Source organism: Anas platyrhynchos, chromosome 3 (assembly GCF_047663525.1).
Source record: "Anas platyrhynchos isolate ZD024472 breed Pekin duck chromosome 3, IASCAAS_PekinDuck_T2T, whole genome shotgun sequence".
In the NCBI taxonomy this organism is placed as follows: domain Eukaryota; kingdom Metazoa; phylum Chordata; class Aves; order Anseriformes; family Anatidae; genus Anas; species Anas platyrhynchos.
The window spans coordinates 4,982,173-4,994,196 of NC_092589.1; positions in this window are offsets into that span (position 1 = coordinate 4,982,173).

A 12,024-nucleotide genomic window follows, 5' to 3' on the forward strand; every position below is an offset into this window, starting at 1 on the left:
TGGAGGCAGCCCCCTGGCTGGATGCAGACGTGTGCCAGCAAAGACGGACTGGAGGCAGGAGCACGATGCAGGACCCACGCCGCTGCTCGGCGGGGCTGGTGTGACGGGGGCACTCCCTGCCCCTTGGGCTTATGGAAAACTGCACTGAGTCCTGCCCAAAGGCACTTCTGCACAACCTGGTTACGGCCAGGCTCCGTCTGTGCTGGTTTTTCTTTCCATCCCCAGCTAGCTTCCTGCAATGGAGACACCCCCACGTGCATGCAGCCTCTCATTGAGGTTGTAGCAGTGTGCTGACGAGCACAAATAGAAATGAACTTCTCCACGTCCACTAACTGTAAATGAGGCCCATGGATTTTTGACTGTGCTAATTTATTTTTTCTTTTCATCCCTATTGGATGCACTGTGCTTGTAGTGCTTCCTTCTTGCAGATGGACAAAATTCCTGGCACTTTGCTGCTTTAGTAGCAGCTTTTTTTTCCTAGGAGAAGGACTGGAGGTGTTGTGCTGGATCAGTAGTACCCAACTCTGTTACCGTGCCCTTGGGAACATCCCGTTAATAGCTGAATGCTTGCAGGAGATTCAGGCTCTCTGCTTTGATCTGGGGATCTGCGACGCTGGGAGGGGCAGCAGCAGAGCACGGGGTGGAAGGATGAGTTGGAATCGCTTTACCCTTCGAGTACTTCTGTGAGGTGGCTTTGTTCACACGGCCCTGCACTTTGGTAACTGAGCTGTGCCTCCAGGCTAAGATCTAGCACCACGAATTCATCTCCCACGGCATCTCCTCACGCAGAGGGCTTGTGCAGGCAGCTAGCAGTGCTGCTCTGTGCTCACAGCCTGCCTGCCTTCCTCCTCGTGTTTTCATATTAATACGTTAACGAGCCTTTCTGATGAAGGCTTTTGAGAACAGAAGTAAAACAAAAAAAAGTGCCGAAATTGCAAAGGATGGAGCCGGTGGTGCTGCTTGCAAGCTCTTCTGCTTGCTGCTGGGTTTGTCCCGGGCCAGGAAGCAGAGCGAGGCTGTGAACGAGCTCGATCTGTTCCCCATCCATGGGCAGCGCTGGGCCATGGGGCCGGGCTCGGTGTCTGCAGTGGCTTTGGTGGGCGCCTCCTGGGCAGTCGATGGCCTGAATTCCACGAGCTCAGCGTGAGCACGCTGTCGCTTTGCATGGCTCCTGCCAGTGCTTGTGTCGAGGGCAGAGCCCGGCACGAGGCCACGATCCTCTCCACACCGCTGGAGCTCAGGAGCAGACAGTTCCTGAGGCTGACTGCACGGACCTGGAGCACTCAGGACTATCCCAGGCAAGGCACAAGCAGAGCAATTTGACGTGGAATCAGCAAGGAAAACATCAGTGCTTCTATTAAGCCTTAGCGAGTTAAGGTACAATGTACGTTATTGTATTTTACATCTGTAACATAAACACTGACGGGTTTTAGACCTGCTCTCCTTATCTGAGTGCTTCCAAACAAGATTTTGATCATGCCAGCAGCTTGCTGAGGGAGTAAGAAATCCGAGATAAAATGAGGAGATGAAATGACCTTCCCCTCCTTCTCACTATAGATGATTTACATTTCAGCAGAGATGCAAATCTAGGTTTCACAGCTGGATTTTAGCATAGACTAAACCAAAATCTTGGATCCAAAACTTGGCAGTGGTCGAAGTGCTGTAAATTACATCATAGCTCATTCCTCTTTCTGGCTTAAACAGGGAGAAGTGAAGTTCTCAGACAGAACTCAGTATGAAAGGAAGAAAACTCCAGAGAAATGCAGCAGTTCACAGGAATATATATCGATTTCTTCTATTTCTGGAAACCTAGATGAAAGTCAGGGAAGGCAGAGGGATTGTCCTAATGAAATTGGCAACAATAAGCATAATTAAAACCATTTAGGTTTTAAACAAAGCTATTTAGAGTTTGACCACGGTTTGCGGAGGTTAGTTTTCTTCCTTTCTTACACTGCAGATATATTTCTGCTAAAACATTATCTCTTTAGCATTGACTTCCATTAAAAAGATGTTACGACTATAGGAAGCTTGTTTCACAGCGATCAATCGCTCCGAGCTCTGTGTGCAGCATCAGGACTAAAAAGGTTATTCCAAAGTTCAGCCAGCACCAGGATTACAGAATCACAGAATTGTCTAGGTTGGAAGAGACCTCAAGATCACCCAGTCCAACCTCTGACCTAACACTAACAGTCCCCACTAAACCATATCCCTAAGCTCTACATCTAAACGTCTTTTAAAGACCTCCAGGGATGGTGACTCCACCACTTCCCTGGGCAGCCCATTCCCATGCCTCACAACCCTTTCGGTAAAGAAATTGAATTAGGAAAACAACATCTTGTGAAGTGGCAAAAATGATGGGATTGCTACGAGGCTGCTTCCTGGCTGGTTATTCACCCGGTCGGTGCTGCTGAGCCAAGGCTGTGCCAGGGCTAGGAGTGATGGCAAACATGGGACTGCTGGCCATTGCATGGAAGCAATTACTTTAATTAGCTCCCCCCGGCTTGTAGGGATGAGCTGGTGTGTGATATGTCCATAAACGTAGAAATGTGACATCTCTGGTGTTATGACAGCTTTTGTCATTCTTCTTCTTCCAGTCTTGCAAAGCTGAAGAGAAGTCCTAAGAGCTATGTGAGGGCAGAACTGTGGGTGTTTCCAGAAGAAAACCTTTGGCTTCAGATTTTGTTTCTTTCACTGCTTCTGAGGGTACCCTGTAAATCTTCTATAGTTAATTTTGATTGAGGGAACGATGCACCGGTGGTATGTTATAGCTTATCCTGCTGCAACAAATATCTTCCAGTTACTTTTTTATGTGCCTACTAATTTTTATTGATTTGAAGAACTGTTTATGAACTGAGGAGCAGCTGGATGACGGGAAGAAAAAATGAAAAACCCGGAGCAAAAGATGGTATGTTAAAAATGTCTGCACTGAAGAAGCAGACAGACTGGTGCGTTTGTATCTCAGAAGCAGTCAAGATGCTTCTCAGCTGACCCTTCACTGGCTGCCTCTGGTTGGGGCAGCACTGCCATCTCCAGCAGCAAAGACGTGCCCCAGGCATTCCCAAAACGCTGCTTGATAGCAGCTGGGACAGCAGACGCAGGCACTGTACAGCTAACCTCATCCCTGGCAGGAGGAGACGTGTGCGTGGGGCCTCACCTCGCTCCTGCCTGGCTGCTGTGCAAGACGTCACGCTTTGGATTTTGACTGTATTGTTTGAGGAACAGGAGGTTTGGGGGATTGTGACATCTCTGCTCCCTGAGTAACCGGACAACCTCTGACGGCCCGGCAGAGCTGCAGAGGACAGCGCGACTGTCCGGGTGAGCAGCTCGTGCTGTCGGCATGGCCCGAGCTCAGGCCACATCCGGACGTTCTGCAGGTGACCAGCGGTCCCTGGGCAGCACTTCGTGTCCGCCAGTCCAGAGATGAGACGTTTGCCCCATGAGCTTTGGGCAAAAAGGAGGTAAAACGTGGCTTCCTTTTGCTCAAAGAGACCCAAAGGTTTGGAGGAAAATCAATTTACTTGACAGACTTGGCAAGGAGAGCTCTCAGCTGGTGGCTGGCGTCTGTCCAAGCTCCCTGCCTTACAGGGACAGGCAGGATAATTTAGCAGATATTGTTACAGGAGAGTGGGATAACATATTTGTGAATGTCCGAGTGACTGAAGGGCTTAGCGCGTAAGCGCTTGGGAGCAAAAATCTGTTTGGTGCTTGCTTTTGCCTCCTGTTGTCAGAAGCAGCGTGTTTGTCCCCATTCGGTGACAGGCATCGGTTCAAAGTCACTTTGAAAAGTGGCAATGGAAAGCGTCGAAATGATTCATGATGCCTGAGCATTATGATTTCTCTCAGAAGTGCACAAGACTTCTCCCCAGTCCATGGGTATACAACCGACCTGTTTCATCAACAGCTGGTTGAATGTTTCATTTTTCACCAGATTTTTCTTACCGCTTTAACTTTTTAACCTTCTTATCACCTCTAACTGAATGTGTTTTGGGTGATTTTAAATGAAATTTCAGCACCACTGTTTTTCAAGAAAAAATATTACTGTTATTTTAGCAGCTTGAAGACAAATACTGCTACGATAATAGAGCAATGGAAAAATACAACTTCACTTGAGCCCTTCTCTGCTTGTTTTAAGTATCACTTTAAGTTGCCTTGGAAGTTAAGGATGTCAGAAAGCCTCCCATGAGCACAGCCACTGGTAGGAGCCATTGCTCTGGTGTGGGGGAAAAAAGAGTTTTTCAGTTCTTTCCATGTGGAGTGAGTCCGATGGGAAAAGCGAGAAGGGGAAGAGGGGAGGTGCTGCACACACACCTCTCTGCAGCCCAGCGGCCCCTGCCAGCAGCTTCGCAGCGTGAGTGCATTTTGTTGTACCGTGTGAGTGTCACACAAAGCAAAACCAATTGTAGGTATGAATATGCCTGGTGGTATTTTACATGTATCTATGGTTTCTGCTCCGTTTGTGGGAGAGAGGCTGGTTTAGATTCGTTAGTCTTTCATCAAGAGTATTCCGTGGGGCTTTCACGCACTGTTGCCTTTAAGCTGTGAGGGACTGAAATAAATGAGAATCCTGGAATATCAAAAGAAGGCTAACACAGGGATTAAACATCTCCTTGTTTAGCAGGGAAATGATAAAATCGTTATGAGAGTATGGGAAGAAAATTACAGAATGCAAATTGTAAATCCTAAATGTCTAGCCTCCTTCCAACCTGTAGGTAGAGGAACCACGTCGTTACCTGCTTTGAAGCCCCAAACCCCTGGAAATTACTGCTGCACGGGAAGGGGGTCCCCTGCCGTCCTGCTCAGCTAACACGGGGGCTGCACACAGGGAGTGGCAGGGAAAAACAGTTGTTCACAGGGGAGGTTTTGAAGACAAGGCTCTGGCATTGCAAATTTCAGGTTTGCTGTTTGGTTTTTCAGAACACTTTAGACAAATAATGTCAGGATTGATTTAGCAGAGCTGATCCTGCCTTAGGGAAGGGAAAGGAGTAACTGACCTTGCAGGATCTCTTCCCAGTCTCTTTTCAACAATACCATTGTACTAACTATTATTACTTGGCCCTCCGGGACCCCAGACTGTGCAGCATTTTGCATCTCAAAGTCAGTCAGAGAGAAGGTTGCTAAAGGCAAAACAGGTGAAGCCAAGAGTGTTGGAGATGCATTTACAGAAATCACTGATACATTATTGTCTGATGTTATTAACTTGGGCTGTTAACCATAAGAAACATATCCAAAAAACTGCATGGCCTCTCTCCCCCCCCCCCCCCCAGTCAGCAGTGGCTTTGAGGCGTATCAGAAAGCCACCCGAATGGGCTGAGCGGCGCCGTGGGGTGAGGGCTGAGCAAGGCGCCGTGCACCTCACAGCCTCCCCCTTCGCGTCCCGCTGGCTGCCACGCGCTCCCTGTCCCGGCGTTATGCGGAGAGGACAGCCCTTAGCTGCAACCTCTCTGTTCCTGCCAGAGTTGTGCCAATTAAGTAGAGCGTTCTGTATTTATTAGGGAAGATTTGCTTATAGCTGGTGACACTTGTGCTGACTGCTGTTAAGATCTCCTCTGCTTTAAAGTCAGCAGCTGCATCTCAGAGTGCCAAACAGAGCTGCTGCTGAAGAAAGGGTCTCCTGTGAACGGGTTGGATACAAAATTGTTTAGATGTAAATAATACAGTCTGCAAAGGTACACTGGCAACCGGACTAAAGGAGGAAGCAGGCTCAACGGCCTCTGGCTTTTTTTGGTCTTTGCATTCCTTGCCGTTAGAGGCACTGATAATGCAGTCTGGTGGGAGCTGGTGGGAAGGGGAAGGAACTCAGGGGAGATGCAAACACCAGCACACGCACCTCAGAAATGAGAGAGCCAGAGGGCTTTGGAAAAAAATGTTGTGACTTCTGTTGACTGGTTGTTTTTTTCTTTCTCTTATCTCCTCCCCTTTCTTCTTTTTCATCTTCTTTCTTAAATTTCTCATTAGCTTCTGCTATGAAATCGTGCAGGATGAAATGTTGCCAGCCTGCGCTGACAGCCACCAATCTGCAAGCATTACACAACTCATCCCAGCCCCACGCCAGGTTCGTGCAGAGGCAGCCTTGTGCCCTTCGAGCTGCCAGTGGCACAGGGAAAGCAGCCACCAGCACGGGGTTCCAGCTCAGCCGAGGAGGCAGCGCTGCCCTCTGGGGCGTAGCTGCGAGGTAAAGCTTGTGCCTATCGTTTGTCCTCTGTTGTGCTGCAACTCCTAGAGCTATTATTCATGCGGCCAGTAATTATTAGGTGTACTGTAATCACTGTGGCTTTGCACAGTACTGCTGTGTGTTATTCTTGTGGCTCACATGCAGAGGGACGATTGCTCCCATGTTGGTGGCGATGCAGCCAGGACAGCGGAGCTACCACCTTGCTGGGTGGTTTGAAAGAATGCCCTTGGCTTTGTCACCTGCAGTTCGGGGGCATGGAAGATGCTTAGAGGCTTCTTCAGATTTTCCAGGTTTCCTTATGGTCATTCTGCATGACTGGGACACGCTCTTGAGGATACGTTGTTTGCAACTAGAAATCTGAGGAAGCCTCTGTCTCCTCAATACCCATGGCGTGGAAGTGGGAAGGGTGGGGGCACTGAAATCATTCCTAAATCCAGGGGTAGTGCCCTTTTAGTGGGCACAGAGGCTTTCAGGTTATTGGGAGTTTTATTACCTGTGAATCCATTAAAACAAGAATCTCCTTTTTATGTGATGGCAAAGGTGGAAAATGCAGCTTTTGCATGAGAAGCTTGTTAGAATAAAGCAGTGACTGAAATCTGTCAGGAGAGCAAAACCCAACCAAGATGTTTCTGGGGCAGGGTCACGTTTGCACACACCCTGTGCAGGCTCATGTTGCCCCAGCTTCTGCGGTGCAGCTGAGCTCTGTAATGAGGGGAGGGCTCTGAAATGGTCTTTGTGAAAGAGGAGCGTGAGGCTGCTTCCTAACCCAGTCCACAGAAGATAGTGCTCTGCTCTCAAGCTGGTCTTTTAATGAACTTCTCATGACTTCAGTAGGTTTACCCATGAGTCAGAGCTAAATTATGCCCCTTTCTGACAGTCTGGTGCTAAACTGGGTAATTTCATTTCAGTGTTACGGAACAGACCCAATAATTAGTCTGATTTTTCTAGCTCTCCACTGAATCTGTCATTGGACTAGGACTGGGATGCAGTAGGGAGACTTCCCAGTCATGTGTATGTAATCCCGGTAAGCACCACGGGCTGGGTTCTCAGCTCCCCAGCAGGGACGCTCAGCTTGGGGAACGGGCTGCACGTGCAGCAGCAGAGGGCTCAATAAAGGCTGACGATGGAGGTGCTCATCCTGTGCATTACCTGCAGCAACAGCTTTTATAAATAAAGTTAGTGCATTCAAAACAGTCCACTTCAGTGAATGGGGAACCTGCCAACATTCAGCTTTTTAAATAATTCATGGGTCTGATGATAATTGCTATTTCAGTATTTCTGTCTCATTTATTCTACAAGAAAGGCTGACAGCGCTGCAGCTTGATTTTTCTTGGTTAGGCAAAAAAAACAACATTTGCTGGTTACATAGCATCCCTAGGGAATCCCTCAAAACCAGACAGGGATGCTCATTATTTTCCACTGGCCATGACCACTGGCCTGTGTTAAGACAATTTATTGTTTTCATGTTTACTGTCAGAGGAGGCTGAGCTTGTTTTGTCTTATTTTAAACCTCCCTGAAGCCTGTGCATAAAGATTAACCTGTTGCTTGGTGGTACCTAAATCAGAATTGAGCCTTTTGTACACTGTGGGAATGAAATGGAAATACTACTGTGAGAATGCAGGCAAACAAAACAGGATTCCTGATCTCTTGAAAAATGTATGCTTTTATTTTCTGGACCTCCTACTGGGAGATGGGGAAATCTGAGCAAACGAGCAATCTGACTCTGTCCCCATTGCTGCTCACCTTTGATAATTCAGCTGCTAGTGTATTAGGGTGGCAGCCTCAGAATGGGTTAGAAAACAAAAATACAGTTCAGAGCTACTGCAAACTCAAGATGATTGAAGATGATGTCATCAGCAGAGTCAAATGTGTTCATCTCCCAGAGTGGGAGTATGGTCGCAATGAGGAATTAGGAAATTAAAAAAAAAAAAAGTGATTTACACAGAAATAATCCAAGGAAACAATACACTACAACTTGTGTGTGTGTGCAAGCTATGATTAATTTAATCCCAGGAGATAACATTTCTCCTATTTCATTGCAGGACATGGAAATATTACTGTCCCATTTATTTGAGAGTTTAAATGTATGCTCACAGACCGTATTTTTTTTCTCATGCTTCCTACAAGCAGGATATGTGAACTTGCATCTTGCAGGCCTGCACATGGGAAGCAGCCATCTCCAGGCTGAAACAAGAGGCAGCCTTGGCCAGACTGTTTGTTTGTTTGTTTGTTTGTTTGTTTCAGGCCTAGATTTCCAAATATTTCAGCAGTTTTGCTTCTTCTGTTAAATACCAAGTGCAGGGCACAGGGATCTGCCTTGTCTTACTTACTTCAACATGTTTGGTGCCTCCATCTCTCACGGACATCACTAGAGAATTTTGAGATAACATATATACATACACGTTATATACATATACATGTGTATATATGATACTTTCCAGCATGGAGAAGCCTTTCATTTCGAGCTGCCTTTAGCCCCCCAGAGTTACGATTTGGTGCTTCTGGACTGGTCAAAGCATGTTTATTGGAATAAAAACTTAAGCGTTGGCATAAGTTTTGTTTTGAGGCACCCATCAGCTCCAGAAAGTGGGACGAAGCTGATGGAAACGATCGGGCTGCTCAGAAATCAAAGACCCACGCCAAATATTTAGGACTCAGGAATGCTAAAGGGAGACAGGAGAAAAGAGAGAGCGTAAACGTGGCTGATCCCTCAGTGCTAATCTTCCTTAGACAGAGCAAAAGAGTTAAAGCAAAATCCAGCTTAAAAAGGACATTTCAGATAGAAAGATGACCAAAGGCTGGTCAGGAGGCAGATGAAAGAAAGTAGGAACCGGCAGAGTGAGGTCCAGTCAAGGGGATGCTAATGTGGCCCTTGGCTATTCAAAGCCAAAAAGCAAGAGATGAGGCGGCCTTGTTCCCCGGGGAGGGATCCTGATGAAGAAATAAAAACATCTCTATCCTATGCATTAAGCCAATGACTCTATACAATTTATTCAAGCAAATGGCATAAAGAAAAGAGATGGGGAATGAGAATATGCAGTCATAAAGAGCCAAGAACAGGCCAAATCTATTTTTAGGTTCTGTTACATTACAGTACTATTTAGTGGAAGAAAAAGTGGAGAATTCCTCCATGCTATCAGGCAGGGATAAAAGAAATCTCAACCCTTTCTCTGTTACTTCTTATTTTCTGGTGAAAATCTGCCTTTTCTTCCTTTGGTTTTCCATGGTGTCTGATGCAAGTGTGGGAAAAGACTGCTTCCTGGCTTTTTTGTTACATGCCTGCTGTGTTTGCTGTACTGTTCATACACACGGGGAGAAATGGTCCTTGCTGCAAACACCTTACAGTCCTTGGGACATGGCATCTGCCTGGAGTGACTTGGGAGCTCATTTCTTTCATTTATTCTTTTTTTTTCCTTTTTTTTTTTTTTTTCCCCTCATATGGGGTGCTCGGGTTGGCTTATTGCAGCTGTTGGGAAATAAGTTTGTTTTTAAGGTGCGGTAAGGTGCAGACCAGCACAAAAACCCTGCTGAGGAATATGTAGCAGGAATAGGATTGTGAGAAGAAGAGGGACGTGGCTCTGCGATCGGGATAGTGCATTTAGCAGATGGGACGAAAGGAGGAGTCTGCAAGGCAGGGCTGCTGTGAGTGCCTCACTGGACATGCTGCTCTTCGAGGCCAGAACAGGCTTCCCAGGGACGAGGAGAGCAGGGATGGCTTCAGGTCGTCCTGTCCTGCTCTGGGACCCCTCCAGCACCTCCTCACAGCAGGCTGCCCGGACTCCTTACCTTTCTGTTGTATGTGACCATCCCTCTTACTACTGCATTGTTGTATTTGTTTTTTTAACAGAATAACTTGGCCATTTTTACAAATTTTCGTCTGAGAAAATCTGATCGTATGACTCAAGTGCCTGTCTCCCAAAGATTGTGTCAAAATCTAATTAAGAATAATTACTCCATCAGATGTCTGCAGCATTCATTGTAATTTGGTTTGCGAGGCTCAGAGATTTCTGTTGAAACACATGCAAAGTGATCTGGGTTTTTGATATTTGCCATCAAAATCTTTACCCCTGAACAGAAGTATTACTTTTTATGTAGCAAATCTGGCTGTTCTGTTGTTTTAATGGATTTATAAATTGAGTTTGTTATTAGCAGTGACTCCACTGTTGTGATATTAAATGGTAGGAAAGTGGCCTGCTGTGGTGCAGCCACCTCTTATGAGAACCTTTCCCCCCTCTTCCAAGAGCTTGGGTTTTGAAAACCCAAGAGCAAGGACATCATAGGGAAACTGTTTCCATTCAGTTAAAAAGCTAAATTAGAGCAATTGATCATTTCATTCGGGTGATCAGAGACTCCCAGAGGAAAATGCTGAAACATCTGTAATAGCTAGAATTGCAAGCGACAATAAGAGAGTTGGAGCTGTTTGGAAACTTAATTTTCAGCTCCCTGGCAGTTCTGAATATAATAATTAATAGTAGAAATAATTTCAAAAGTTCTCAAAAATCGCTTCAAATCAAACTAAAATGGAATGTCTCAGTGTGACTGCAGGAACACGTTTTAAAAAATAAGAAAATGGACTAAGTGAAAAGCCACATGAAATTGAAAGGAAAAAAATGCAAGTAATTTATTTAAGAACAGTGATAAAGCTATTTAGACTACTCAAAATATTTTTTTCCGTTTATTTTCAATGTGGGACTTGGTGCTACAGGCAGGCTTCTGTGACATGACTTGCTGTAGCCACTTATTCTTCACAAAGAAGAAAACTTGCCCAAATCTGTTGTGTCCTGAAGGCAGCGTGTTCCCCACAGTCCAGCAGAGAGTACTGCTTCACTCCATCATTATTACTCAGCCTTTCTTGAAAGGAAGCCGTTGTCTTTGTGACCTCTGTGCTCTGCATCGGCTCTATCTTGAAGACTGTTCAGGCAGTGTCCCCCGAGTTACCCCAGCGCAGAGGAGAGGTGCATTTTCTGGGCCCGTCCCTTAATGGCAGCACTGCAGCGCCGGCCCTGCTGGCAGAGCTGCGTGTGCTGGCCGGGGCAGCCAAGAGCTCCCTGGGCAAGGAAAACCAGGGGCAAACATCAAGGAAAGTAGCAGTAGCGAGTTCAAAACAAAACCAGTAAATCTTCCAAATGGATTCATCTGGAATTGCCACTAACACATCAGCCTGGTATTTAATGCAAGAAACCCCAGCTTCATTGTATTTTCCTTAGCACATGTGGTTTTCATAGGTCTTGGAATGAAAATGTGAAGACAAGTCTATAACCCCTATATATACGTAAAGCTAAGCACACTGACTTTCAGGATAGGTGGTTTGCTTGGAGGGAGAAACAAACAAACAAACTACTATGCTTATGTTCACTTTTTGTCTGTGTTTTTACTTTCTTGAGCAGTTTTTGATTTAGATCCTTTCCCAGTGGATGACTGCTCCCACCCGAACTGCACATGGCTTCAGTGCGCACTGACAGTCGCAGTGTTTCATGTTTTATTTTCTTCTTTTTCTTGAGTAGGTAATCTTATTATATTTCTAGGAATTTGTAGTGTCTACATAGGAAATGTTTGCTGATTAAAATTGCAAAATGATTTCAATCCACCAAGCTTTCAACCCAATGTGCTTTGCAGGAAATACACCTGTAATTAGAATTAATTTACCAAATGAACCCACCTCTGCAGCAAGCAGGGCTTTTGCAGCCACGGGCCATCCATCTCAAGCACAACGGCAGCCATACAGTCATCATAATGTGGGGCAGACTCTGAGAGAAAAATATTTACCAAGGAGAAGGGAAATTAGAGCACTTCACTGAATTAAAACAAATGTATGTAAACAAAGATACCCTCTGCTTCCATGACCCAGTTA